Source organism: Pseudophryne corroboree, chromosome 5 (genome assembly GCF_028390025.1).
Source record: "Pseudophryne corroboree isolate aPseCor3 chromosome 5, aPseCor3.hap2, whole genome shotgun sequence".
In the NCBI taxonomy this organism is placed as follows: Eukaryota; Metazoa; Chordata; class Amphibia; order Anura; family Myobatrachidae; genus Pseudophryne; species Pseudophryne corroboree.
Window position 1 is genome coordinate 165,692,264 of NC_086448.1, and position 27,057 is coordinate 165,719,320.

The 27,057-nt window shown below is 44.3% G+C and overlaps 1 protein-coding gene across 9 annotated transcripts in view; it reads right to left on the reverse strand.

Moving 5' to 3' along the window:
- The window catches only part of KMT2C (lysine methyltransferase 2C), a 573,154-nt gene that overhangs the window by 544,473 nt on the left and 1,624 nt on the right, over positions 1–27,057 (reverse strand). Inside the window, exon 1 of one of the 9 annotated variants that reach the window (XM_063921866.1) lies at positions 10,869–11,040. The exons of the other annotated variants lie outside the window; for them this stretch is intronic. The gene's annotated coding sequence lies outside the window, so the exon portion shown is untranslated. Of the gene's footprint in view, positions 1–10,868; positions 11,041–27,057 lie in introns of those variants that run through there. 9 annotated transcript variants of the gene reach the window in all.

Sequence of the window (27,057 nt, forward strand, 5' to 3'; positions counted from 1 at the left end):
TGTAGGAGGGGTAATTTAATTATCACCTGCTGGGAATACAGCTCGTGAATTTTTTCCCATACTGCCTCCTTGTCGGAGGGAGACCTTGGTAAAGCAGACTTCAGGAGCCTGCGCAGGGGAAACGTCTCGACATTCCAAACTGTACCCCTGGGATACTACTTGTAGGATCCAGGGGTCCTGTACGGTCTCAGCGTCATGCTGAGAGCTTGTCAGAAGCGGTGGAACGCTTCTGTTCCTGGGAATGGGCTGCCTGCTGCAGTCTTCTTCCCTTTCCTCTATCCCTGGGCAGATATGACTCTTATAGGGACGAAAGGACTGAAGCTGAAAAGACGGTGTCTTTTTCTGCAGAGATGTGACTTAGGGTAAAAACGGTGGATTTTCCAGCAGTTGCCGTGGCCACCAGGTCCGATGGACCGACCTCAAATAACTCCTCTTCCTTTATACGGCAATACACCTTTGTGCCGTTTGGAATCTGCATCACCTGACCACTGTCGTGTCCATAAACATCTTCTGGCAGATATGGACATCGCACTTACTCTTGATGCCAGAGTGCAAATATCCCTCTGTGCATCTCGCATATATAGAAATACATCCTTTAAATGCTCTATAGTCAATAAAATACTGTCCCTGTCAAGGGTATCAATATTTTTAGTCAGGGAATCCGACCAAGCCACCCCAGCTCTGCACATCCAGGCTGAGGCGATCGCTGGTCGCAGTATAACACCAGTATGTGTGTATATACTTTTTATGATATTTTTCCAGCCTCCTGTCCTTGAGGACGGCCCTATCTATAGACGGTACCGCCACTTGTTCTGATAAGCGTGTGAGCGCCTTATCCACCCTAAGAGGTGTTTCCCAACGCGCCCTAACTTCTGGCGGGAAAGGGTATACCGCCCATATTTTCTATCGGGGGGAACCCACGCATCATCACACACTTCATTTAATTTATCTGATTCAGGAAAAACTACGGTAGTTTTTTCACATCCCACATAATACCCTCTTTTGTGGTACTTGTAGTATCAGAAATATGTAACACCTCCTTCATTGCCCTTAACGTGTGGCCCTAATAAGGAATACGTTTATTCACCGTCGACACTGGATTCAGTGTCCCTGTCTGTGTCTGTGTCGACCGACTAAAGTAAACGGGCGTTTTAAAACCCCTGACGGTGTTTTTGAGACGTCTGGACCGGTACTAATTGTTTGTCGGCCGTCTCATGTCGTCAACCGACCTTGGCGCGTGTTGACATTATCACGTAATTCCCTAAATAAGCCATCCATTCCGGTGTCGACTCCCTAGAGAGTGACATCACCATTACAGGCAATTTGCTCCGCCTCCTCACCAACATCGTCCTCATACATGTCGACACACACGTACCGACACACAGCACACACACAGGGAATGCTCTGATAGAGGACAGGACCTACTAGCCCTTTGGAGAGACAGAGGGAGAGTTTGCCAGCACACACCAAAAACGCTATAATTATATAGGGACAACCTTATATAAGTGTTTTCCCTTATAGCATCTTTTTTATATATTTCTAACGCCAAATTAGTGCCCCCCCCCTCTCTGTTTTAACCCTGTTTCTGTAGTGCAGTGCAGGGGAGAGCCTGGGAGCCTTCCCTCCAGCCTTTCTGTGAGGGAAAATGGCGCTGTGTGCTGAGGAGATAGGCCCCGCCCCTTTTTCGGCGGCCTCGTCTCCCGCTCTTAACGGATTCTGGCAGGGGTTAAATATCTCCATATAGCCCCCGGAGGCTATATGTGAGGTATTTTTAGCCAAAAAAGGTTTTCATTTGCCTCCCAGGGCGCCCCCCTCCCAGCGCCCTGCACCCTCAGTGACTGCCGTGTGAAGTGTGCTGAGAGGAAAATGGCGCACAGCTGCAGTGCTGTGCGCTACCTTAAGAAGACTGAGGAGTCTTCTGCCGCCGATTCTGGACCTCTTCTCGTTTCAGCATCTGCAAGGGGGCCGGCGGCGAGGCTCCGGTGACCATCCAGGCTGTACCTGTGATCGTCCCTCTGGAGCTAATGTCCAGTAGCCAAGAAGCCAATCCATCCTGCACGCAGGTGAGTTCACTTCTTCTCCCCTAAGTCCCTCGTTGCAGTGATCCTGTTGCCAGCAGGACTCACTGTAAAATAAAAAACCTAAGCTAAACTTTTCTAAGCAGTTCTTTAGGAGAGCCACCTAGATTGCACCCTTCTCGGCCGGGCACAAAAATCTAACTGAGGCTTGGAGGAGGGTCATAGGGGGAGGAGCCAGTGCACACCACCTGATCCTAAAGCTTTACTTTTTGTGCCCTGTCTCCTGCGGAGCCGCTATTCCCCATGGTCCTTTCAGGAACCCCAGCATCCACTAGGACGATAGAGAAATTAAGTTATTTTTTATTTTGTTTCCATAATGCTTTAATACTTAAGGTAATATACCTTGATAGGATTGAAAACCTATCTGTTTGTATGTGCTTGAGTTCTTCCTTGCTCACAGGGAAATCATAAGGGGGGGGGTTCAATTTAGCACAGTACGCGTGATGTGCTCTTCTGGAACGGCACATTACAGCCCCAGACATGTCAAGTTGTCCCCTGGCACTATATAGAGGTGCACGAGAAAACTGCAATGTTGGTCCTACCGTATATTGCCTATACATACGCAGCAGGGCATCTCCGCAGCACAGTGTTCAACTTAATTATGCCCATCAAGACTTTGGTAGATGAAGGTTTACACTGTAACAACCAGTCGACAATGTATACAGAGAGTTGGTGATTAAGAATAACTGGTGGGGGACGTTTTGTGATCGGAGGTGTTGAGATTTATTTTTGTTTCTTAAACATTTTTAAATTTGAACCTCAGTCTGCACACTTTTGGAAACTGAGCAGGATAACACCGGAAGGCATAGGGTAATCTTACATATGGTGACACCGGAAGGCATAGGGTAATCTTACATATAGTGAAATAGTAACAGACCAGAATTATACAGATATGAAACATCAGAAAACATTCAGGAGAATTTCAGCCACTCTACAGATAGAATAGACTCGAGACTTTCCTGTTTACTCAAACATTGCCATAATGTCCCTTTAGCATCTAAAAACTGTTCTGTACTTCATGGTTTCTGTACTATATTATGCTATGTATCTGTTAAGTGCCTTGAGTCCTATTGGAGAAAGAGTGCTATTTAAATAAAATTATTATTGATAAAGATCTGACCTCTGGAAACATGACAATATTTTGATAATACAGGTTGAGTATCCCTTATCCAAAATACTTGGGACCAGAGGTATTTTGGATATCGGATTTTTCCGTATTTTGGAATAATTGCATACCATAATGAGTTATCAAGGTGATGGGACCTAAGTCTAAGCACAGAATGCATTTATGTTACATATACACCTTATACACACAGCCTGAAGGTCATTTTATCCAATATTTTTTATAACTTTGTGCATTAAACAAAGTGTGTGCACATTCACACAATTCATTTATGTTTCATATACACCTTATACACACAGCCTGAAGGTCATTTAATACAATATTTTTAATAACATTGTGTATTAAACAAAGTTTGTGTACATTGAACCATCAAAAAACAAAGGTTTCACTATCTCGCTCTCAGTCAAAAATGTCCGTATTTCGGAATATTCCGTATTTCGGAATATTTGGATATGGGATACTCAACCTGTAGTATGTTTTCCATTTCTTTATGACACCTCTGATACCGGTCTGTTCAACTGTGTGGTCTATACTACTACTAACAGGACCTCTAACCTGCGTTTAATCGTTTGCTGGATACACTCGGAGAGACTTTCCATTTGTTGAAAATGCCTCATGTTTGGGAAGTGTCAGTACAGTCTCCAAATCTCTTTGCAGATCATAGTCCCAGGGATATTGGAAACATGACTCTGTGCGGACCACACACTGTATAGATGACTTTTTCAGCTACCACAAAAAAAAAAAAATGCTGTAATTGAATGACCTGCACACTGTACAGCTCTTTTCAGCTGCCACAAAAACAAAACAAAAAAACACGAAATATTTAAAAAAAAAAAAGCTTCTGTAATTGAATGACCTGCACACTGCGCAGCTCTTACCTGCTAGCAAAGTATTTTTGTTTCAGTGCTTCTCTTAATAAAACACAGCAAGTAAAGAACTCTTTTGTAGTAAATTTGTGGCACTTAAACCTGGACATTTCTGGTTTCATTTTCCTGCCAAACATGTTTAAATGCTATAGCAGAGCTGTGCTTAACCACAAGGCAGGCCAGAATGAGTTGCTGGGGAGGTATTTGTGCAAAACAACACACTGCGGTGATCAGTCGCAGCACTGGGCAGAGGTGTGACAGCATATATACAGACTGAGCTACATACCGACCACATCTGCTAACATTCAGATCTAGACACAGCTACAGCACCTCTTATTAGGAATGTCTGGGCCTAAGATGACATTAGATGATATACGTTTAAATAGCTGGCTGTTGGGATCCCAGCGTTCAGGATACAGATGTTGGAATCCCGACAGCTGGCAATGCCAGCACTCGAAATAAGGGCCAAACAGGACTATTCCCACTCGTGGGTGTTCACGACACTGTAAGGGGACTCTACGCTTGCATACTGGTGACCAGGATGCTGTTGTTGGTATACTAACGTTGGTATACTAACGTTGGTATACTAACGGCTGGTATCCCGACTGTCGGTAAATCATACCGAACCACACTAGATGACGTGTACCCAGCCGATCCAAACCACGACAGCAAATGCACACACACGTGCCAATTCCAGGTTCGACGGGAAGGAGCCAAGCGAAACGCTGCATTCTGCAGCATGGCATCACTAACGACATCCCCCATCGGACCTACTGCAGGGTGGAAAGGGATGTCACTAGCGACCTGGGTGAGCGTGCATCATAGGAACAAACTAGACGTTGTACCCGATAAGTCAATCCGATCCGCAGGATAGGGTGACATATCCTCTATTGTGTAACCAGCTTTAGGGTTTTCTAGATTAGAGGTATTTCAGTAAGAAAAAGCGCAGTGATTTTTCCATACTCACAGGAATGACCACTACACAAGCTTAAACCGGCTTCTTCCCTACCTGGTTTTCATAAGATTCTGAAAGAAGATTTGGGATAAAGAGATACGATACCTACACACTGAGGGGAATGCAATTCAGCGCAAAGGACACAATTTGCCACTCTAGAATGACAAATAATGTTCATCTACATGACAAGTTTTGCCTCACATTCCACAGAGGTACGCAAGTAAACCATAACTGCCTGATATGTGCGCAGACAGGCATATAGCCAGTAACTGAATTGCCCCCACAGTAATTATCATGCAGTTATGGAAAATTAATTAAGCAAGTACAGTACTAAGGAAATATAAGAAAAAACTTCTAGCCTTCATTTTGCATCTGGTCGTATATAAGCATAATTCCAAACACTCAACACCAAATTCAAGTCCCATGGAGCCGTAGGAGGCACAAAGGGAGGCTGAAGTCTAAGAGCTCCCTGAAGAAAGGTCTGTAATTCCGGTAACATGGCCAACTGTCTCTGGAAAAAAAATAGAGGGGGGACATATTTGTACCTACAGAGAACCTACACGCAAACCTGCGCTTAACCCATCCTCCAGAAAAAGTAGTAGTCTGGAGAGACGAAACGACCTTTCTAGAAATTGACGACCCTGACACCAAGCAACGTAAGAAAGCCAGATGTTGTTATAATAGGCCGATATTACCGGCTTCCTGGCCCTTCACACGTAGGAATGACTGAGTCCGGGATACCCTTAACGCAGTTGTGTTAAGTTGGGGTGTAGGAACAGACCTTGTTGCAGGAGATCTGGTCGAAGAGACAGAGTCCATGGTTCATCTACCAGAAGAAGTTGAAGGTCCGAGAACCAGCTTCTTCGAGACCAGTTTGGCGCTATGAGAATCACCGTGGCTAACGCGCGTTTTATCTTCTTTAGAACCCTAGGCAGGAGTGAAATGGGCGGAAACAGATACCCTAGATCGTAATTCCAAGGAGTTGAGAGAGCGTCCACTGCCTCTGCTGCTGAATCTCTTGTTCTTGACATGTATCTTGGCAATTGGTGATTTAACCTTGACGCCATGAGGTCGATCTGTGAATAACCCCATCTTTGGATTAGGGCCTGCAACACCTCCTGGTGTAGCATCCACTTCCCCGGGTCAATATTTTGATGGCTGAGGTAATCTGCTTCCCAATTCTCCCCTCCTGGGATAAATACCGCAGACAGAAAAACCTGTTTTTTTCTGACCACTGCAGTATCCAAGAGACTTCTCTCATTGCCAAGCGACTGCGAGTCCCGCCTTGCCTGTTGATATACGCCACCGCTGCTGCATTGTCCGATTGAACTCGAACAGGATGTAAACGAAGATGAGATGCTGCCATCAGCGCATTGAAAATAGCTCTGAGTTCCAACGCGCTTATTGGTAATCGGCTCTCCTGTGTCGACCACCTCCCTTGAAAATGATAATCCAACACTACTGCACCCCATCCCCTGAGACTTGCATCTGTCGTCAGAACAATCCAGTCCCAAATCCCGAAGTGGCAACCTGCTAGCAGATTGTTCAGCTGGAGCCACCATAGAAGTGACAACCATGTACGGGGAGACTTGCAGGTGCAGCTGAAGATGGAAAAATGACCACTGAGACAGTAGGTCCAACTGAAACGTCCTTGAGTGGTAATGACCTAGTTGTAAGGTTCTGAAGGCTGCCACATCTTCCCTAAAAGACGGATGCAAAGGTGTACAGATACCCATTTCTGTTTAGGACTAACTGAACCATCTGACGAATGTCCTGCGCTTTGTCGATTGGCAAAAACACGCTCTTGTTGCTTTGCGTCTAGAATTAAACCCAGAAATCAAAGACGTTGAGATGGTATCAGTTGTGACTTGTCGAAATTGACCTCTGCCTCTTCTGTTCTGAGAGGAAGATCCTCTACCACTTCCACGAAAGGGCTGTTGAGGACGAAAGCACTGAAAAGATGGACCCGTATAGGGTCGTCTGGCAGGCGGAGGCGCGGACGGTAAAAAGGTGGATTTCCTTCCAGTAGCTTGAGAGATCCTTTTGTCTAGTTCCGGTACAAATCAAGTCTCACCTGTAAACGGGATGGCTTCAGCCGCCTTCTTGGACTCTGTATGCGAATGCCACGATCTTCGCCAAAGAATCCTGCGCGCAGACACAGCCAAGGCAGATATTCTGGAGCTAATAAGACTTGTGTCCATAGTGGCCGAGGCCAAATAATTAGCCAATTCACTTATGTGTTCCGCTATAACTTTATGCTCCTCTCTAGATACACTGGACTCCAAGCCATTACTCAATTCTTCTGCCCATTTGATAATGGCGGAGTTGACCCACGCACTTACTAAAGTAGGTCTAAGTTGTGTTCCCGCCACCATGTAAATGGACTTTAGCATGGACTCAATTCTACGGTCCAAAGCATCTTTGAGTGAAGTGGCTCCTGGTACCAGAAGAGTAATATTCTTAGACAAACATGACACAGAAGCATCCACAGGAGGAGGCGTTTCCCACTTGCTCGTCATAGAAGACAAACTGATAGTGAGAAAGGAACTTCTTTGGCATTTAGAAACGTTTGTCTTGATGTTTCCATGCAATAGGCAGGTGATCATGAAGTTGAGAAAATGGATAAACAACCAAGGTAACCTGTTGTTCCTCAAACAACAGGAACTCCTTGGTTTCAGGAATCTGTTCCTCTGGAAAATTTAGGACCCTTTTCACTGCCAGAATCATAACTTCTACTCCATGACCACTGTCGCTGGTATCGTGAACCAGTTCTTCCGGAAGTTCTTCCCATTCACCCTCCTCCATGTCTTCTTGAAATTGTTCAGTGTCTGATTCATCAGACTGAAGAATAGTGGGAAGCGGACACTTTTGTCTTTGTAAAGAAGATGAAGAAGGTTCCTGGGTGGGCTTGACAAACGAAACTAAAACAGACACAAGACTCTGCATAGATTGTGTTACATATTTTGGCCAAGGCTGGTTCTGTCTTACGGGACTCAACCAACTCTGCCGATGAAGCTGCAACAGAACAAGCCAGAGCCAACGCCCAGGCCGGGGTGTCAATAGCCTTGTCAGCTTTATCTGCCTCTACTGTGTAACACTGTTCGCACAAGGAGGAATTACTGTGCGAATCAGACAATGTAAACTTAGTTCTGCACGGAGAACATGAAAAGAGGTTCTGAAAAGCTGTCGTGCCTGAGCTGCCAGTCATGTTTAAGCACAACCACACAGGTAAAATATACACACACACACTAAAGAGAAATGACAATGATGAGGTAGTAGATGAGGGGTTCACACAACCCACCCTTAATCCCTGTTTCCACCAACTAACCCACGACCCCAGAGTACTCACGACCTTGCTGGAATAACTTCGTTGGTAAGAGACTTGAAAGCAACTGCATCCGCAGAAGCTGTATTGGGTCTCTTGCAGTTTCTTCAGTAGGAGACGTGTATTGCACAGTAGTGCAGTGAAAGTCTCTGGAATTGTGTGCTCAGCCTGTGTAAGGAGAGTTACAGATATAAGAACTGCTGTTTACACTGTCTTGCAGGTTAATACACTGCAAAGACAGAAAAATTGGCGCCACAGTGTTATGCTCCATCCCCCTTCTGTTATGAGCCATGGAGCTCTGTTAGTACCTCCCTCCCCAGTATAATGGCCGCTGCAGCGCTTTGCATACTACCTTTAAGTCACACAGGTGCAGGCACCCTCAAGTCTGTTTAAGTACAGCCACACTGTCTGCCGCAGGAGACCGCCTGCTGGACAGCGCTGTCCCGCTGCATGCAGCACCCCACGCCGCCCGGCGTCTCCGCTCCACCATATAGGAAATACCGCTACCGAGAACGAGTAGGGCGGACTAATCACTTAGGCATGGGAGGGGGGGGGGGGTTAAGTTCTTACTCCCTGTGCTGGCATCTTCCACTGTGCTGCTTGCTGTTAGCTCCCTTGTTTAGTAGGAGCCGCAAGCCACATAAAGGGGTATAGCAGTGGCTTTGATGAGCACTGGTAACCCTGTTTGTTCTGTAGAAAAATAAATAAATACCCATTAAGCTATTGGAGCAAGCTCCATTGTGACCAGTTCCCTCTGGCACATTTTTCAAACTGGGGAATGGTAGCAGAGGGGGAGGAGTCTCACATCTTTTATTTAGATGTGCCAGTTCCCACTAGCTAACCCCTCACAACCCCAGCGTAAGCTCTAGTGTCCCCTAGTGGAATGAAAGAGAAAAGTGTGTACTAAACTCTTTAAATGTCCTTTTTCAGTGTTTTAAGACAAGTTTGCAAAGTGTTGGAAAAAAAATTTAAACCCACACCTGTAAGTTCAAAAAAGCATTTTCTTAAAAATGGATGACCCCACATACCGGTCATGCATCATTTACCCCATTTTGGAGCAATTTACAGAAAATTCACTTCAAAACATTCATGTAAGCATTGGCCATATTGCACTATTTAAATGCCTCCAAGTGCCTGATTATTCATTGTCAGATTAGTGCCACGCGTTCCGCACGGTGTTCCGCCATTCTGAACAAAAAATAAATAAATTCCCCACCTTTTCCCATGCTCATCTCTACCTTTCCCATGAGGTGCAAGGGGAAAAAAATGCAGTTTGCTGTGAATCTTACTGGCACAAAGCGAATAACTGAATCGCCCCCACAGATTGTAAGCTTCACTGGGCATTGATTTATGTGAATGGTCAAAATATTCTTTACAAAGCTCTACGGTGTGTGATATAGACATAACTTTACATAAATTAAAAAAATCAATGCATTCCAGTTGTTAAGAAACAGCCACTGCGTGGGTTAACAGAGCAGCAATTACACAGTACAGGAGAGCTGCTTAGTTCCTGCTAACAGAGATCAGGTGAGTGCTTGCTTTAGCATAAGTCACATGCTATCGCTCTTACAGTATGAAAGAAATATACTATATATTAGGAAGACAGCAAGTGCCAACACCTACATGAATAAAAGCTTGGGAGTCGAGGATAACAGCACAATTTTGACCGTTTTCTTGCACATCCATCAATGCTGAACAGTCGCTATTTTACCAATTCAAAATGAAGAGATTACATAAATAGAGGATAGACCACACCACCCTATATCTAAGTATAAGAAAATCCCTGAGCACAGCTACTCAGATAAGGTAAATGTTGCACTGCAACACATGAATACTTTAGGTTCATATACTGCAAGATAGCATCAAATTGGAGATAATTAGAGATGATCACTGACACTATCATCAGTATATGTACCACATGTCACCACTCCCTCTGCCAGTATAGGGACACATGTAATAAATAAAAGATTTCAGTAGCATCAGTCATTTCTAAAGTGCACTAATTTCTCTACAGGAAAGTGCTATAAAGCATGACTTCGGCTGATGTATAAAGTGAGGGCATACATAAACAGTGAAAATGCTATGGTGACAGAGGCGGGCTACAGGTCATATGGGCCGCATTGGTGAACCCCCCCCCCCCAACAATCTTTACACTATTTCCCATGCACAAGTGAAGACAAAGTAAGCTGAGCTTAGCCCCCACACTGCACATCCCTCCCCCTGCTGTGCTCCCGGCTATAGGAGGATGTCAGGGATTACAGGGAAGATGTGGAGAACATGCAAGCACATGTGACAGGAGACACTGAAAAAGTTCTGCCCCGGGAGAGAGCGCCCCGCTCAGGCGGCTGCAGGGGGCAGAGGAGGGTAAGTGTAACAGCAGGCGCAGCCCAGTGTAACTGTGTAACGGGGCAGGAGCGGGGAGAAGCCCCGGCGGTGACATCACTCCTCCCTCCCCTCCCGGCTGCTGTCAGTGTCAGCTGGCCGCGGAGTGACACACTACAGGTACGTGGCAGCCTCTCACCTGCGGCTCAGGCTCCTTCCACATGCCGCGCACTGACCGGACACACAGAGCTCCCTCTCTCCTCTATACCGGCAGCGGGGAGACTAGCAGCACCGCATCCCGGAGCCGTCCCGTACTCTCACCGCCACACACAGGCAGCACTAGCGGATCCCTCCGAGGCACAGCAGCGCCACAGCCCCACCCCCAGCACAGCACAGGGGAAGTAGTTCCGGCATAAGCTGGCCCCAAATCCCGTCCTGGATCTCAGCGCAGCACGGAGATCACACTGACAGCACAGTACTGTACACACAGTGATTGTGCACCGAGATATAGATATATACACACACACACACACACACAGACTGTGCACCGATAGATGATAGATAGATAGATCGATCGATAGATACACACACTGCACCGAGATATCTATACACACACTGACTGTGCACAGAGATATGTATACACACACACTGACTGTGCACCAATATATGTATACACACACACACACTGACTGTGCACCGATATATGTACACACACGTCACACACACACTGACTGTGCACCGATATATGTACGTACACACACACACACACACACACACACAGACTGTGCACCGATATATGTACACACACACAGACTGTGCACCGATATATGTAAATACACAAACACACACTGACTGTACACCAATGCATGTATATACACACACATACACACAATATCCGACATACAGGAAACAGCCCTCCCACATTAGACGGTATTTACTGTCCCAGTGCGACTGTTGCACATTTTACAGCGCTGGAGCCCCAAAACGAGCAAGGTGCCCTTATCTGCGGCTCCCTGTCAGCTATGCAGCAAATGTTATGACTCCTTTTCATGGGGTCTTAGAACAATTACAAGATTGATCCCTACTGCGGTCCCCATGGCACACTAACAGTCCAGGTTTTAAGGATAGCCATACTTGAGCACAGGCGACCTACTTAGTACCTCAGTTATTTTGATTTAACCATCGGTGCTCAAGCATGCACATCACTAAACTCAGTACTGTTAGGCCAGGCACACACTAGAAGATATGTCGTCTGATCCGGCAGTTTGGACCGACATATCGGGTACTGTGTACCGCCCACTGATATCAGAGTCGTCTCATCTGCTGTGTGGCACGGCTGATGGGACGACCCATCACCAAACATCATACAGCTGAATGTGACCATGAACAATATATAGCATACAATTGTGCGCTAGATCGTTTAGTATGTACGGCTGGCCGACATCTTATCCAGTCGGTCATGATCCTGCATCATTGTAGTGTGTTCCCAGCCTTAAGCTGGGCACACACTAAGCAATACTTTGGCCATTCAATGAAATGGCCTATATATTGTAAGCCCGTCGGCAGGTATGTACCGCCGATATGTCTAAACTATGTTGTTCACAGGCATATTGCATCGGCCATGCAGCACAGCCGATGGTCAATATATCTGCTCAACAGAACATAGACTTTCTGCAGGGACCGCCGGTGACATCACAACTGGGTGGGCACATTTACATAATCACTCAGTGTGTACCCAGCTAAATGATCTCATACACTAGGGCTAAAAGCCATCAAGGTATAATATAACCTACACAGTTTTAAGCCTTCAATGATTTGGTTCTAGTCATGAAAATATTTTTATGTGACTATGTCAGCAGAGGTTTTATTTAAAAGAGAATGAATGGTTCTCTTATTTGGTAATTTATAGAGTCAGCATTTCTAAGCCGCACACGTAGCTTTTATTTGGTCAAGTGGCAGCTACTTTGACATTTATATTGTCATGGGAAAGTAGCTTGAATCCTCAAAATGATGCCTCATACAGGTAAAATAAACGTTTCTTGCACTGTAGCAATCACTGGCTATCAAACAGCTTCATACAAAACTATGGGGCATATCCTATTAGCCATAGGTGTCAGCAATGCCCAATTCAATTAGCTGCAGGAACCCAGTGCACTAATCCCCCAAGGCAAAACTTTTCCTTGCAGTCTCAGTAGCTGCAAAGAAAAATCAGCATTAAGGGCCTAATTCAGTAAGGATTGCATGCTGGGGGCCGCACATTGGTGGGCAAGGCCACCCAGCATGCTGACCGCCCCCTCCCCCCATTCAACAAGCAGAAATTGCAAACGCATCGCAATATCTGCTCGATAGCAGAAACTGAGGAAGGCTTAGCTGCACCAGCAGGAGGCCCGCCACCACGTTCTCGATCGAGGCGGCTGCGTGTGACGTCACGCAGCCACCGTGATCATACCCTGGTTTGGCCACCTCCACCCCCCGTTCGCGCCGTACCGCCCTCGCAGCGCTCCGTCCCCTCCCTGGAAACGGAACGTTGCCACCCCCATCCCGCAACCGCCACAGCACGAGTGGACAAGCAGAGGCAATAGCATTTTCTGCATCCCCACCCCACAGAAAGTGTGGGCGCATGCGCAGGACAGGCGCTGCGCATGCACCCGCAGGGCGATTGTAATAATTGCTGCTGGATTGCGATTTGCGATCCAGCCTGAATTAGCCCCTAAATGCACCCCTCTGCATTTAACATGCAGGGAAACTCATTAGATTCTGCGACACACGGAATAAGTGAGTTTCCGAGTGTTACTAGAGTTTTACCACATGGGACAAAGGCTACATTTTTGAATAGTTTTGGGCGTTAAACTCAGAGCTTTCCCCATATGGTAATACTCGTGCTTCATTGAATATGCCCCTATGATCTACAGCAGTTTCCAAAACTGCACCAATAGAGTCCATGTTTTAGATATATCCATGATTGAGCACAGGTGACTTCTTTAATACCTCAGTCAATTTGATTTATCCATCTGGACTCAAGCATGGATATCTTTAAAACCTGGACTCTAATGGCAGAGTTTAGAAAACTGATCTACAGTATTCTTACTATTTAATTTGCTGTGAAATTGCGCACAAAGCAAAAAATCTGGGAACCATTCATTGTACTTTAAAAGATTAGCAATGCTTTAGCAAACCTACTATTAATTAGTACATCAAAGTATGGTACTGGTAATATGGTATGGTAATATAGTACAACTAAACATTACCTGTACGAGCCAATGAAATACAGTCATTTTGATACTACAGATTACATAATGCTGCAAGGCAAGGACATTAGTATTCCTACTGCATGCTCTCTCTGCAAGTATCAAAGAGAGCCAAAGGCCTAGTTCTGAGTTGCACGCAAATCCAACATTTGCGCCAGTGGTTAATGTATTTCAAACGCGCATACATCTAAATTGCACAGTGCACACTTTCTCAATCCCACGGCTACGGGCCTATAAACGGAGCAACGATTAAATTGCTCCGTTTTGCGCCACCATAGTAGTAGCCACGAGGGAAAACAAATGAATAGGCCCCATTGGGTGTGCGTCTCAGACTTTGCACAATCAGACACAGGCTTGTACACCAGGGGTAGGTTTCATACTTACATTAGCATAAAGCTGCAGATGTAACTACAGCAAGGGATGCTAAAGCATTGCAGCATGTGACTAAATCCCACACTAAAAGAGGAGGAGACAACCAGGGAGGCTCTCTTACTCCTGTAAACATCAAAGGGGTCGATACAATTCAGCGACAGTTGAATAGCGCCGGGAATTAGCTCCCGACGCTATTCAATTCAGCTACAGTTAAGTCGGAGAATTCCGTCTTGAGGAAGTCTCCGTTGCTAGGAGACGAAACGCGTTGACGCCCACTCTCGATACACTTCTCACTTGGTGATACCCGCCGAAAGGACCCAGTCCGCAGCTCAGCATAACCGTGACAGCTTCGGTCACAGCTTTTTGCCGCACGCTGGATTCATCATTGCCGCACGGCTGTACAAACACTGGTCGGGTGAGTTCTGTGTGACCCCCGCTGTGGGGCCTAACACCTGTTCCCAGTAGTTTGTTCACGGCGGCTAAATCCATCTAAATTGAACATTGCTGCTATATTTATAATTAACAAAACCTTACCGGGAAAGACGGCAACTACCAGCTGTAATTATAACAGGAAATAAAGCACACATTATTACTCCTCGTGTATTTCATCTAATGAGGACCCTGTTTCTACACTAACGCAGGAACCAGCACGGGAGCATTAATTACAGATTGCACCTTTCCTTTAAAGAACTATATTAATATCTGAGACTGTGAGACTGTCAATTATCCCTGCGGGAATTACAAACCCAAAATAATACACTGGGACGCCAGTGTTGTGATTTTTTTATTATCACCATTTGAATATAATCATTTAACTGTTTTATTTTTATTCTTATGTTTATTTTTATTTTCAGTTTAGTTTATCTAACAAATTGTAAAACTGTCATTTTAATTCATTCTATATGTGGCATACTCTGCTTTAATTGATACCATAAAAGTGTTTTTTTATTATCATTTTGAAGTTGTACTGAGTCTATCTTCTTTGTCCGACTGCACATCTAATTTTTGATATATTGTTTCAAGCGCAAAGCATACTCCCCTCCTTTTTTTCTCTCTAGATTTTAACGTTGCAACCTGGCAAGTTGTTTATGCTTAGCTGCTGAAACATCTCAAATATATAACTATTTACACTATTACAGCGCCGGGTTATCACAAACGGTCTCCGTTTTGTGATCTCTTTCTTTTCAAGTATCAAAGAGAGCCAAAGGCCTAGTTCTGAGTTGCACGCAAATCCAACATTTGCGCCAGTGGTTAATGTATTTCAAACGCACATACATCTAAATTGCACAGTGCACACTTTCTCAATCCCACGGCTACGGGCCTATAAACGGAGCAACGATTAAATTGCTCCGTTTTGCGCCACCATAGTAGTAGCCACGAGGGAAAACAAATGAATAGGCCCCATTGGGTGTGCGTCTCAGACTTTGCACAATCAGACACAGGCTTGTACACCAGGGGTAGGTTTCATACTTACATTAGCATAAAGCTGCAGATGTAACTACAGCAAGGGATGCTAAAGCATTGCAGCATGTGACTAAATCCCACACTAAAAGAGGAGGAGACAACCAGGGAGGCTCTCTTACTCCTGTAAACATCAAAGGGGTCGATACAATTCAGCGACAGTTGAATAGCGCCGGGAATTAGCTCCCGACGCTATTCAATTCAGCTACAGTTAAGTCGGAGAATGCCCGTTCTCGCGGACTTAGGTTGTTTTGTCGGGAAAACGGGCATTCTCCGACTTAACTACCCGCGGCGCTGCTGATTCCTGACAGAATCAGCCCCGCGCCAGCCGTCCGGCAGCCCTTTTGTCGGCTTTCTTCTCTCAATCCCCGGGGGTGAGAGAAGAATTCCCGACAATTGAGGGTAACTGGTCGCTGTATTGAATAGCGCCAGGAGCTAATTCCCGGCGCTATTCAACTGTTGCTGAATTGAATCGACCCCAGTGTGTTAAAAACAGGCAATTTTTGCTGTAGAATTATATTAACAGGGCTGTTGGGTTTAGATTTCTGGTAAAAATTGGAATTAATTTTGTTATTTTACATATTTCAATAATGTTAGGCATTACTATATAAAAGATCTGAGCATTGCCCATTTTACCCAGGAAACGTTGCTGCATTTCCGAAGCTTGTTAAGTGGCACGTAACATTTAAATTAAAATGCTTCTCTATTGTCATACAAAAGCACGGACGCTGTGTAAAAACACTGCATGCATGGTTCTACAAGGGACCTGCGGTACCCTCTGAGTTTTCAGTCCCTCTCATAGTCCTTGTTTGTTTTTTATTCTACCCTGGAAAAATGCCAGTCCTCAGGTCATCCATGTGAACCTATCCTTTACATAAATTACTTTATTTTATCCAGGTGGATTAAACTGGGAAGCAATGTTTCCCGAATGGAATAGGCAATTTAGGAAGGTCTGCCTTTGTGATTGGGACACAGGACTGCACAAGTTCTTCTGTGGGTTAGAGCACGTTTAATAATCTCAGATTATACCTTTATAAAGTCTTCAGTGTTCAGTGAACGCACTTGTACTGGACTTTAATGAATCCTGGAAACTACATCAGTTGATGAAGACAATGTGAAATCCCATGAAGCAATGCGAGGCCTTTTACTTTCGGATACTGTAGAAGAGCGTCACTGTGAAGGCAGAGAGCCAGAGTCGCCTCACGGCTGAGACTACACATTTCACAATAAATTAGACATCAGCACACAGCAGGATACACAGCAAAACAAAACCCAACATCCCGTGTGTAATCTCTCACTAACTCCTACACACTAGTCCATTTAGTGGAAATGTTAAGCTGCTTAAACAGACTGCTTCGTCAAGAAAATGGTGATTCTCTCTAAACATAGCTGAAGCAAAGGAAAACGTCCTTTACACTGTGGTATATAAACATCACTTCCCAAGGCAGGAAAGCAAGAAGAAATTGCAGGGAATACATTCCAATTCTTCAGCTATTCTACCCTCGCTATTCATCTCACTCATTTGTGTGTTCATGGCATATATACACCTGATGCTACAGTCTAAAAACTGCATACAACAATACTATGATCCCAGGACTACTACAAAAGGATGCTTACACCAAGGCTGGACAAATCACAGAAGTCGTGGCCAGAGGACACTATTTTTTTAAGCTTATTATTTTGTCAACAGCTGTGATAGATATGATTGTTGGATTTCAACTGAAAGCATGTACCAGACATCGCAGTAATGCCCGGCTGCGCACATATTAGCCATTTACGGTAATGCAGGCATCACAAGTTTTCCCTATGGGGTGAATGGGATAAATTGCGGCAGACGCGATGTGAAGTTCCAGAATGGCACATTACATGGGGGTGGGAGAAGTCAGTTAAATGTGATGTTGAATAGCGCCGAGAAGGAGTGCCCGGAGCTACACAGAAAACTTGCTCAAACCCTCCAGAGGTGCGAGCAGAAATTTGACTAAACTAGAGCCACAATGCTAGTTGCAGGCTTTCCCCATGCGTTAACAGCACTGCACAATGTAGATTACCGTGACTACACCCCGGGCATTTGGCGCTGTAAACTGCATCTCCTAATTTAAGTGCCAGGCGGGATGTGAACAATTGGATAGCTCTGGGCACTAGTGTGTAGAATTCAGCCGCCAGTCAGCAGAAATGTTGATGAGCCCAGGGCAGCTGTGCATTAACTGACCCAACCCAAATGTTAGCAACCAACAATAGTTTCTTAGGGGTATATTTACTAAAGTGTGTATTTTTAAAAGTTAAGATGTTGCCCATAGCAACCAGAGTCTAGCTATTATGTACTAGAACAGGCCTGGCCAACCCGTGGCTCTCCTGCTGTTGTGAAACTACACATCCCAGCATGCCCTGCCACAGTTTTAGCATACCCTCCTAGCAAAACTGTGGCAGGGCATGTTGGGACTTGCAGTTTCACAACAGCAGGAGAGCCACAGGTTGGCCAGGCCTGTACTAGAAGGTGCCAGATAAATGATAAGTAGAATCTGGTTCCTGTGGCCAAAAGCTGCACTTTAGTAAATATGCCCCTTAAGGTGTTATTATCTACCTGGTTGCAGTAATTTGCCCAACCCAAACTTGTTTATTAGTAGAATAAAATTGGAATATATGCTGGATAATTAAAACTGATTTTTTATTATCATTTACAGTATATAGTGCTAATATATAAAACACAGAGCTTTCAAATAAATATTTTGGGGGTAATTCAATTGTTTTTGGGTGCCCAACATTCAATTGTTTTGGTGATGAATGATAGCGCTGCAGGCACCCATTAGTTCTGCTCGCACCTCCTGAGAGGACAAGCAAAAATGTGCTGAAGGCAGCTTTTGGGCACCCAAACTCAGCATGACCAATAGATTGCACCAGTTTAGCCGTGTCATGCATCTAAACCCGAAGCATTTGGTTGCAACACACTCGATAGATAAATGGTGCCAGCAGCACTCGAGCCCATCCGCAAACAATATTGCCCACTACTTACGGCTACCCAGAAACAACTGAATTCCAACCTTAATCATTCTCATCAGTCCGCGCCCCATTTCAGCTTACAGTCCTAAAGGTTATGTGAAAATAATAAAATATACATGCAGTGTACAGCGTGTAGTAAGTTATATATTACTGTTCATTTACACACTGACAACTTAAATGCCTGCTTTCAAAAAAGGACCCTAGTTTGTGTGTATGTGATAGACTACTACGAGCTACAATGGGGATCGATGTGTAGGATTAAAAATAATATATCAATAATAATAGTGTCTCCATATTATGCACTTAATTGCTCATATCAGTACATTCCCCACTGGAGCTTAGGCTAAATTCTCTACTACACAAGTGCGTAAAAACACATACTCTAGGGTCCAGTTTTGTCAACAGGCAATTAACCTACCATTATGTTATGGGACTGTGGTAGGAAACAAACACAGGAGAATATAGAAACTACACACAAATAAGGCCTAGGTCCAGTGCTAAATAGCGATGGATGGATGATAGCATGTGATGCACGAAAGAAAAAACACGGCTACAGCAGATTGCCCAATACTCTCAACAATTGCACTTCCATATTTATTGATGCCAAGCAAGCCACCATAAACTGATCCCAGTGGTGTGCAATTATTTGCGAGTCCCTGCTTTTGGCTGTTACATTGCCGGCAAGGTTACCCTACCGGCGCTAATGACCATTATGTCTAAAGGTGCCCATACACCGAAAGAGTTATCTTCCAATCTGACTGGTTGGAACGAACCTGTTTTGGGCAGGCATTAAGGGTTCTGATTGGGCTGACTTTAATCAGTGCGCCCGAGTTCACCCACCCACTCTTTTATATGGTTAGAACGAACATCTGGTAATGGATGGGAGCAAATGACAGTTGACCATTTGAAATGGTCAACTGTCATCTGCTTCCATCCATTACCAGATGTTCGTTCCAACCAGCCAAATTGGAAGATAAATCTTTTGGTGTATGGGCAGCTTAAGTTTAAAGTCTAATAGGCCCTACACACTGGGCGACATGAGTGAAAGATATGGACGATCTCGTTCATTAATGAACGAGATACCGTTCATATCTTTCAGTGTGGAGGCACCAGCTGGTCCCCCTTCGCATGTGCATGCAGGCCAATATGGACAATCTCGTCCATATTTGCCTGCACTGCTATGGAGCCGGGTGACAGGCAGAGTGAAGAAACTTAACTCCCCCCGCCGCCGGGTCGCCCATCACCCGTATACGCCGTCGGGCAGCTCGGCGGCACATCGCGCAGTGTGTAGGGCCCTTAAGGCCTCAGTCAGAATCAAACTAATTTAAAATTCCCCCCCAATGAGAGAATCCGGTAATTGTCGTGCATCTGTTCAAAGTCCGCGTTACTTACCCCCTTTCACACACAGAAAGCCAAATTACTTGGTAAAGCACTTTTACCCGGTAATTTTCCAAACAACCCAGGTATTTCTCCTGTGTGAAAGGGTCACCCCAGCTTGTAATTGCCGGGTCTTCGACCCTAGTAAAAACCAGGGTAGAAGTCCCGGGAATTTCAACTCGTGTTGACCTTTTCACACAGATAAAGGAGCTGTGTTAATCCGCAAATTACCGTAGTAAAATTGCTTTACCCAGTAATTTGGTTTTCTGCATGAAAGGGGTGTAAGTAGTGCTGAGCTTCAAGCAGATGTCCAGCACCTAAACAGTAAACAACTTTATTATGCAATTTTTCTCTTTCCCTGTTTGCTGATCGGCATGGGGGTGTGAGGGTTTGACTGCGATGTTCACATCAAGTGACAGCGAATAGCAGCGGAGGAATAGACTGCTGCATAACTTCTGGATTCGGAATAGATTCTGTGGCAGTCTCTTGCTGGAGACTTCTCTCTCTCTCTCTCTCTCTATGCTGTCTACAATGTTATTAGGTATGGGTCCTATCATTCCTAGTTGACTGCGTGGTGTAGTGTTCCTGTGGAAGCCAATGACCTACACCTCTCTACAGTTTTTTGGTCACTAACCTGACTATTCCTGGAGCAGCAAAGAACTGATATAGGATACATACAATATCCTGACGCATGGAATGCCGGCGATCATACGACATACACGGCATCCCGAAGTAGAGAATCCCAGTTGGGTAAGTATGTATACCCTTACCGCAATCTAAACCTAACCCTCCCACCCCTGCAGCCTAACCCTAAACCCCCCCACAGCCTTAACCTAACCTCCTTCACCCCCCTTCCCCACACACACACGCCCGGTTTACCAATGACAAGTCCCGGCAGACCTCAATCGGGATCCCAGCGTTGGCATTTCATGCAGTGTCGGGATTCCAGCGTCAGCATTCCGAATGCTGGGATGCCGAACACCAGTATCCCAAATGGATCCCACTGCTATATGTGCGAGACTCATCACCATTGCATTGATTTCTTACCTGCCAGAGGGATCTTATTTGCCTCTTTCACCCACTGGACTAGCCATTTGATATGGTACATCCATTACTCTTCTCATTATTCAATGGGCAGCCTTACCCCTAAGGGCATTGAAATCAGTGAAGTTCCATGCTCTGGATAATTGGACCCTGGTCACAAGTGGAGGAAAGGGTAAGGAAAGGGTAGGTTTGGTAGGATGGGTGTTTTCATAGAAACAAGTTTTCCATAGATGCGAGTGCAAACATTGCTTTTTAAAGCAAGTTTTTTTGTTTTTTTTAAAGAAACATTTCTTCATGATTATTTGGCCACTGGATGGGGCACACTATACCTTTTAGAGCAAATGTGATTAATGGATGACAGTTGGTTGGGACAATGGTCTGGCTCCCAAACTTCTAACCACGCTCTTATGTAGCCCATACACTTGTACAATATAGCATACAATCCTTCGATTTAGATCGCATCTGTGCGATGAATCACATGATTGTACACACATATTGAGCACCTCCGACGCGATGCGCGGGCACGCCACTCGAATGTAGTGCTGCACTTAATATTTATCGCAGTGCGAGCGCATGTATTTTTAAAACACATGCAATATATCGCACTGCGATGCGCGATGGGCACCCACAGTGGGTGGCCAGAGGGCGCGCTTCCACTCGGTGGTGACGTGCCCATCACGTGATTACCATGCAATCTATCGTATGATCACATGGTAGTCACTTTGGCAGTTCAGGTGCGATGAACCTGAACTGCCGGTGCGATGCCCCACGATGTTGCGTCACGGGGCATCGCACAAGTGTATGAGCACCATTAGATTTTACAAAAAAACTTTGTTGACTCCTGGCATAGACATTCTACAAAACTATTAATGAATTTACTGACAGCACCAGAGCACAAAACACTGGAAAGCATTTACATAAGCGGCTTAGAGTTTGTACAAAAATTGATTAGTTTGCTATGGAAGTTCCAGCGTGCGTCAAGAAGGCCAGTCTGCAAATAATGTCTCAACTGTTTAGCATTAACACAGACTAGAGAATAACACTGTGCTCACTTTTTTGCTTGCTGGGGCAATAGGTTTATCCCCACACCACAAACCCCTCTATACACCACAGATCAGTTTTGAACACAGTAAAAAGCACTTATTTCAGTCTCCATAGCTGCGTGGAGAGCTGGAATCTTGGCTTTGATTAGGGACAAACAGCAGCAATTCCAAATACAGCAAATTGGAAGGTTTCAGCTTGTGTTTACAGGTTTATTCTGTGTTTCATTTGTGCCTGACAGGAGGATACAGAATGGATAGAAGGGGAACGGGGACACAAATGAATCGCTGTATTTATCCTATATTGGAAGAAAGTTCCGAAGCTATCAAAATATTACCAATTACATACAGAGCTATAACTATATCGCTATAGCAATTAATACTATCCTATAATCAACCCAAGAAAATATCTGCTCACTCATATCACATTAAATTACATTAAACATTGTTTACAAGCCACTGCGAAGAAAATCTGAACAAAACATTGCATTTCGCCATTCTAAAATGCCAACCACTGCATATGATAAATGAACATCCTATTTCACTCATCCAAGTATCTACAACATATTGTACAGAAATGAGAATAGCTAATTAGTGCTTCATTTCAATGTATAAGCAGGATACTGGGTAGGGAACGATCCAAAATGTATTCACATTCATATTACCATTCACATTACACAATGCACAAGGAATTATAGGTTCACTTAATAGATTTCTTCTGATCCTGGTAAGAAAGCGCTCTTAGATCAAGGTTATTCAACTGATATTTTGAGTGGGTCACTCTGAAAAGTTCTGGAAATCTGGGGATGAACATTTGAGTTTTACTACAAGAACAAAACTTTAAAATAAAAATGACACTTATGCCATTAGGGCAGCATATGCCATCAGACTCCTCCTGGCACCAGCAGCTGGTCACACACATCCCCAGCTTGTCACACATTTCCACATGCACAGCACCTACTAACAGTAGTGCCCCTTATTCACATTATGCACAGTTTTGACAATTCGCATTATGCCACACAATATTGACAATTTGCATTATGCCACACAATAGTGCCCCTTATCCACATTATGCACGGTAGTGCCCCTTATTCACATTATGCCACACAATATTGACAATTCACATTACGCCACGTAGTAGTGCCCCTTATTCACATTATGCCACACCTACATTCACATTGACATTAGGATGATTTCACTGCAACCCCAGGCAAATACTATGATTGCCACATACCGCAGTGTCCACTGAGCTGTCATTCCAGCGACTTGTGGTCACACACTGAATTTGAAACTCAGAGCATCACTCCCCCAAAGCACCCACATGTATAGTGTGAACACTCTTAAGGCTAGAACCGGGCAACAGATGCTGTTATAAGTGACAGCATCAACCAATAACATACAGCCTGATTCTTATTGGCTATTGCAGTCATGTGACAGCTGACAGGAACAACCAGAGCTTCAACATGGCAAGCTGATAAGAATCAGCCTGCTTTTGACTGGCGGCTGCATGTCACCGTAATCAGTGCATCAGGTCATGTCCCACTTTTGAACTGCAGACCACCAGTTGCATAGCACTGTCTTAGACTATTACCCAGTATTTAATATGTCTGCACATTTTCAAAACTAAGCTGAATTCAGCACCACGCGCTAATTGAAATATATCCAAAAACCCATATACTGTTAATGGAGATGGTTGGTCATTATCCGTGTAGGTGTTAGCTAAATTAAAAAAAAAAAATCAAGCCAACAACAAAATGAGGGTCATACAGTATCAATTAGTTCAGCACAGTAGGAAACGTACATTTGTAACTTGCTGTATTTTGTATTATTGAGAATTTAATACTATATACATCTTTAAAGCACACTGCTCTTGATTAACATGATACATAGGGGTCGATTCGGTCAGGCAAGATCATCTCCCGGCTGCAACTAACTGCAACTATATGCCGCACTTACAGTACCACCAGACTCGCCAGTGTTGCATATAAAAATCAGCGAGTCCAGGGTGAGAATGGGGCATGTTTGGGTACCGTTGCAAAGGCAACTAGCCTCTGCGCCCCTAACTGAATTATCCCAAAATGTCAACAAGGGTAGGAGCACTTTATGCTGAGTATATCTATAGCCCTGTAGCGTAAGTCCTGCTCACAATAACAGAACACTTTCACAAAGAATCAGACACATTTCTGGCATTATTAAATGATTTGAAAAGAACTGTATTTTTTAGTTGATGAAAATATATAATGGGCAGTGGAAGTGGAATGTAAAGGAAGGTGATGGGCGAGATGATAAAGGTGAATCTAGGCCGTTAACAGTAAGGCTGGGTACACACCTGCCGATGTGCACCTGATATATCGTCCAAACCGGTGGATCGGACGATATATCGTATACATCGGCAAGTGTGTATACCCTATATTGTCAACGATGCACTCTCCCGCAAGTCGTTAACAAGGTACAATATCTTTAGTTTTCAACTTGAAATCTAAAGATATTGCATGAGACGGCATGCACCCACATCCAGACGCAAACTATATCGTTCAGTATGTATGAACGATATTGTCTGCGGGGGATCTTGCACGATGTCACTGACATCAGCAAGTGCGTACCCAGCCTAAGTGTATATAGATCTAACAAGCTAGTATGCCTTTTAATGAGTTATAGATGACAAATAGTATTACTTTAAAATTGTCGCCTGTCCAAAGCATCTGCAATTACAGTGCAGCGAAGGATGCTGAAAGGGAGGAGGGTTACAGAAATGAGGGTCTAGGCAGCCTGATCTTAGTACAAGGAGATCTGTGTTAAAAACAAACAGAATAGTCTATTCCAGTACAATGGGGAGACTGTTAAGTGGGATAGATTTGGCCAGGATAAACACAGGGGTCAAAGGACCTGTGTTAACAAATGACCAAGGTGTTCGATCAAAGAATGGGGTGTTATATTAACATGAGGCTAATTTGTCAATCATCTCTAAGCAATGTGACAATGCGGACACGTTCAGATGCAGACTATGCCAATTGTTATATAGATGAGAGAAAGACCTTATCATATACTATATCATTTCAACATATTATGCACCACAGACAGAAAAGACAGGGTGTATAATGACAGATGTATACTTTAAGGGGGACATTTACTAAGCAGTGATAAGAGCGGAGAAGTGAGCCAGTGGAGAAGTTGTCCCATCAACCAATCAGCAGCTCAGTATAATTTTATAGCATGCAAATTATAGATGTTACTTCAGTGCTGATTGGTTGTCATGGGCAACTTCTCCACTGGCTCACTTCTCCACTCTTATCACTGCTTAGTAAATGTCCCCCTAAATCTGTAAAGGGCTAGTAATTAATACACTGACTGAATTTAAAGGCACTTTAGACTTCCTGAATTTTTCTACCATTGGTACATGTGCCAGCAGGTATCTGAAACATTTCTAAAAGCCTCACAGTTACTGAAGGGTTCTGTATGAGATGCAAATGGACTCTCCAATAAGGTGATGAAATCACACTGCCCCAGGAAAGGATCTGGACAGAAAATGCAGAAGTCTAATGCATGCATAGTGTTTTACACCAGGACTCTGGATATAACCAAGTATCAAGCTGTTGTAACAGGTGGTAAAAGAAAACGCTTGATACATTGTAGTTTTACATTGACAGCACGTGGGGCATCAGAAGTGACGTGTATACAGCGCCTGAGCAAGAAAACATGGAGCATGTGCTGTGTGAGGGAAATACTGTGCTTGCTACAGGTGTCGCTTTTCTGTTATTCTAGCTGATTGTGTCTAGCAACAGATGATTAGGACACCAGAGAAAGAACGTAAAGAGGAAGAAGAGACTGGAGGAAGACGGCATGTCCCATCCTCCTCCACCACCAGCTGGGTGTCCCAAACAAGCACTTGCTTCTTGCAGGGTCTTTTGTCCACTGTGGCTGGGCTGGCAGGGCTAGAGTTACTCACAGCCAGATGTACATTCTCTGTACACCAAGAGTGTGTTGTGTCTCAAGCACCGTATCAGTAGGGGGTGATTTGACAAGAAGTGGAAATGTCCCTCGCAAATGTGTGGTGCTTGAGGCAGGATACCAGAACTTCATCTATACAATTATAAAACTGCTTCTAATGGATCAATGCAATTACAGTGACAACAGTGATGTGATTAGTGACATATGATTGCAGTATGCACGCTGTGAAAGCAGTGATGTGAAGTGCCTAAGTGCACGTGCACAACAGCAGTGATGTGACTACAGTGTGAGCGACTACAGTAGTCATTTGACTAGTGTGTGACAAAACGGAAGTGATTAAAGTGTGTGAGACAGTGGAGTACAGCATGTGCATATGGAACAGTTGAGGTGATGTGACTGCAGTGTAACTATTTATGAAAGGTGTAGTTATGCGGTTACAGTCTGATTGCGACTGATGCGACTATAGTGTGTATAGGACAGGTGCAGAGATGATCTGTGTGTGTTAAAGGACAAGTGCAGAGGGGGGGTGTATGTGTGTGTGTGTGTGTGTGTGTGTGTGTGTGTGTGTGTGTGTGTGTGTGTGTGTATATATATATATATATATATATATATATATATATATATAGATAGATATATATAGATAGATATAGGACAGGTGCACTGAGGTGCCCAGTATATATATATATATATATATATATATATATATATATATATATATATATATATATATATATGTGTGTGTGTGTGTGTGTGTGTGTGTGTGTGTGTGTGTGTGTGTGTGTGTATACAACAGGTGCAGTAATGTGCTTAATGTGTGTGTAGGACAGATGCAGAGATGTGCTCACTCAGTATATGTATAGGACAGGTGCGGTGATGTGCCCAGTATGTGTGTTAGTAGTGA